The sequence below is a fragment of the Diadema antillarum genome, unplaced genomic scaffold, assembly GCF_040938485.1.
Source record: "Diadema antillarum isolate AM-2024a unplaced genomic scaffold, OU_Dant_1.0 seq00000269_RagTag, whole genome shotgun sequence".
In the NCBI taxonomy this organism is placed as follows: Eukaryota; Metazoa; Echinodermata; class Echinoidea; order Diadematoida; family Diadematidae; genus Diadema; species Diadema antillarum.
Window position 1 is genome coordinate 916401 of NW_027271305.1, and position 4238 is coordinate 920638.

A 4238-nucleotide genomic window follows, 5' to 3' on the forward strand; every position below is an offset into this window, starting at 1 on the left:
AAATGGCATTTTATAGCACAAAATCAATTGATATTCTCAAGGGTACATTCATGGCGAGTGAATAAACGGGTGCACGTCACGAGACCGACACCGTACCCACGAATCATACAGCCCAAGAGTCATACAGCTCACAAGTCATACAGCCCATGAGTTATACAGCTCAGGAGTCATACAGCCCATCAGTTCGACACTAAGCCAGCAAGGCCCACGAGACCGACACATTACGCGCCGTGTTGTATCTGTCGAACTCGTGGGCTGTTTTCACTTAGTGTCGGTCTCATGCCATGGGCTGTATGCCATGGGCTGTATGACTCGTGAGCTGTAGTTATATGACTCATGGACCTGTTTTCAATGTCGAACTCGTGGGCTGCATGTCTCGTGGGTGGGATGACCCCGAATAAACTTGTGTGTGTAGTGAACCTACATAGAAGTAGATGCTTGTTGGAGTAGGTTCCCCGAAAGAATATGAAACACAGGCTGTCTGTAACACTAACACACACACTCTGCAAGCACGCAAGTGCCTGGACAAGCGTGCGTACACACACACACACACACACACACAAGGAGAAGAGAACGAGAAAGAAGAAGAGGAGAAATCCCCTACAACACCGTAGGAGGGACAGTATACCTATTGATGACGGTATACCTGCAGCTGCAAGAGGATAAAAATATGAATGAAAATAATTAAAAACTAGAAAAGCACTCTGGATATAAGAGCGCTGACCTCCGCCAAGCAGCTTAATTCCACCGATGTCTTCCCAAAGAGATCTTCTCCTCCTCTCCACCACTGATGGAAAAGCTCTTTGACCTCTTCCATGTAGAGATCAGTGATTTCCACCCATATGTATGGTTTGACCTACTACTTATCCACCGCGTAATTTTTATTTGCTTGATAAGAATATTTAACATTGAAATTCACGTTAAAAAACTTAGCCTACGTGATTAAGAAAACCAGCACTATCAAATGCTGTTGTTCCCTTTTCAATTCGAAGTTTCAGTGCAAAAATATCGCCGTCGAGCTTGAGTGGCCTCTTTTAAGCTCCCCGCGGTGCCGCTCCTTTTTTAGATCGACCGCTGTTTTTACAATGACAATGCACACAAACCGAGTCGTATTGAACAACATGTTGTACGAAGCTTTTTAGAAAATACATCGACATTGCATTACAATTCGGTTAAAATATTCATTCGAAATTTTGTCCTTGATTAAAACCATTAATAAACAGTGAATTTTCGCGTTTTCCCACATATCCTCATCAACTGTCAAAGCCAATACATTTGCATGTGCTCTGCGCGCAGTGCAGTGCGTACTAAGCCTTCTGTGCGCCAAAACTACGCGGTCGGTTTCAAAAAGGGTGGTCGATGTGTAGTAGAGCCACCATACAGCTCCCATGCTGAAAAATCGCCCGATTTCCCAATAGGGAGCTTTTTTGACGCGCGGGCGTTTGAGACGACTAGTGCGCTGGACGTTCTCCTCTCCCCTGCGTTGCGTTGAAAAGTAGCTTGAGATTACGCTGGGACCCAACGTATAAAAGATGAAATGGCGCCCCATAATTATTATGATTGGTGCATCAAGTACCGTTAGTGCACCAGTTTTCGACAGGACCCTGATTTCGACACCCAGCAGATAATTCTTATTAAATTTTATACTCAATACAAACGTCTGACTTCAACAATCAACCAAGTTATCAATCACATTTCTAGTCTTATATAAACACCTTTTGTCACTTGTCATCATAATCCGACGATAGAATATTAAGGAGAAAAGCAACACAGTGTCAGCAGAAATTTTGATGTCGGCCATGTTTAGGGGTTCAAACAATATAACGCATTTTGTTATCATCGCCGTAAAATGAAATTCACCCATGCCGGTTATCTTACTTTGGTATCAGTTTGTTTGCCAAATCCTGATGTTTGATTTCATAATCGTCTTTAGTAATTTCATAACTAAATTCGTGATAAATGAGCAAACTTGTAGAAAGAGTTGGCTTTGAGAATGTGGCACCAGATTTCGACATTCCCATAGTAAGACACGTTATAGAGGAAACAACGAGTTCTTGCGCCGGTACTTTGCTGGTTTGCGTCCACAATGCAGTGTACGCGTACTGTACGCGCCATGTGATTTAAATGCGTGATGCGCGCTAGTGATTGTGTCGAAAAATGATGCTGGGTGTCGAAATCTGATGCCAGCGACGGCGTGACGGAAATCGCTAAAATTGAACACGAGTGCATTCAAATTGGAATTCGTTCAAGGCATATTATTATTGGCCTTTGTAGCTCAACTTCATATCGAAATTCCGAGGTAAAACGGTGCAGTATAAGTATTGATAGTAAACAAGGAAATGTGCTAAAGTGTCGAAAACCGGTACCCTAACTGTAGCTCTCTACGTTGCAAAGTGTGCGGACGTAGAAATAGCCTAGTACGCGTAGTGAAAAACTCAGGCGACGCAAGCTAAAAATAGATCGACTTGACGCGCGCTGCTGCGCACGCTCATAGCATTTTTTTCCCTTTGAACGTCCGTGCGTCTAAAATCTAAAGCTCCCTAATATTGACCGATTCTGTGACGCGCTTTGTGTATTATCGGCATAGGCAGCGCCATTACTGCGGTATCCCAGCCGACCCCCCCCCCCCCTCCCCTCCCCCACCCCTCTCACGCGCACGGAATGAAAAACTGATGCATGGTTGTTTTAGCCAATTAGGCGTCTCGTACTGAGTGCACGAACGCTTGCTCAGTGCGCGAACCTTTGTTACAAGTGCGCGTACTCCTGCTACTAAGTGCGCGATAAACACGTTGCCCGGGGGTGGGGGAGAGGTCGGCTGGGACCAAAGAGATTTTCCCCAGTGACTGCTAGAGTGCGGAGTCTTCATACGCCATGTACTATTGTTTTGTGAGCGCAAGGGGAGCATTGGTGACAACGAGGCGGTACAACGGTAGGCTCACCCCTCGTGCTAAGACGCTAGCAAACGAGCAACCGAGGTGCAGCCAAAATCGAGTGCGTACTTGCGTAAAAGTTCAGAAGTTCGCGTAATACGCGCTGTAGAAATGTATACATAGTACGCAAAGTCCGCCATTGTTAAGTGGAACAATGGCAACCCCCATGAAATCACTGACTCCATTGTAGAGTCTGCCCTCTAGTGGTGGGGAGGAGAAAAATCTCTTTGGCTGGGACATCAATTTAAGCTAATGGCTGCGCCCAGTGCCACAAATTGTCTGCTGCCCTCAACGAACCCGAATCGGTCAATACTGTAGACGCCTAATTGCCTCAGCTGCACTGCGCGCCTCTTCCTATAGCAGAAACTAGAGCACGCACTTTAGTGCGCGCATGCAAACCTCAAATACGCGTAGCTTGAACTCCCAAGTTCATTGACCCTCCCATCCAAAATATCAAAAATCCTTCATAAATTCCCTAAAAATTCTCGGATTAAATGAATAAATAGATATCCAACATGACAGAGTAATGTTTTTCATATACCGAAAACTAGCTTACTAATCTTACAGAATACTTTCCCCAATGGCCCCAAATTTTGGAATTCTTTAGATAGTGAATTACGACGAACTCCCGGTTGGTACTGTATTCATTCTAACGTAGCCTAAGCTTAGAAATAAACCTCTTTTGCAATACTCTAGCTGGTGATGATATTATACAAATGATGCACAGGATAGAGTGTGTTAGTGGAGATGTAGCGCACTCGAGGGTATTTACAATTGTGAAACATGCACGACCCCACTAACGCCACGAAATAATCCTGTGCATCATTTGTTTTATAAAATGGGTCGAAAACTAACACCATTTTTCACGTACCTTTGTGGGTCAATACCAGTCAAAGAGTCAAGATGTCCGAAAATGTTCGTCCCGAGCATTTACGCTCGTCGCACTCGGAAATCCCGCACATATAAGTACTGTACGTATAAGAGTATACGTACGCTACACATGTTATGCACACAAGAAAGGCCGGCCGGCAGCCCGAACTAGAAGTTGTTTACAGGATTGACAGCGCGTATAGTAGCGCGCGACGCACTTGTAACAACTGATTGAGTGCGCACTGCTAGTGTAAACATTGTGACGTCAGGCCGCGCATGTTAGTGAGAAATTAATACACGCACACGCAAAGAGATTTTTCCGCAGTGACTGCTAGAGTGCGGAGTCTTCATACGCCCTGTACTATTGTTGTGTGAGCGCAAGGAGCACTGGATGGCAACGAAGCGGTAGGCTCACCCCTTGTGCTAACACGCTAGCAA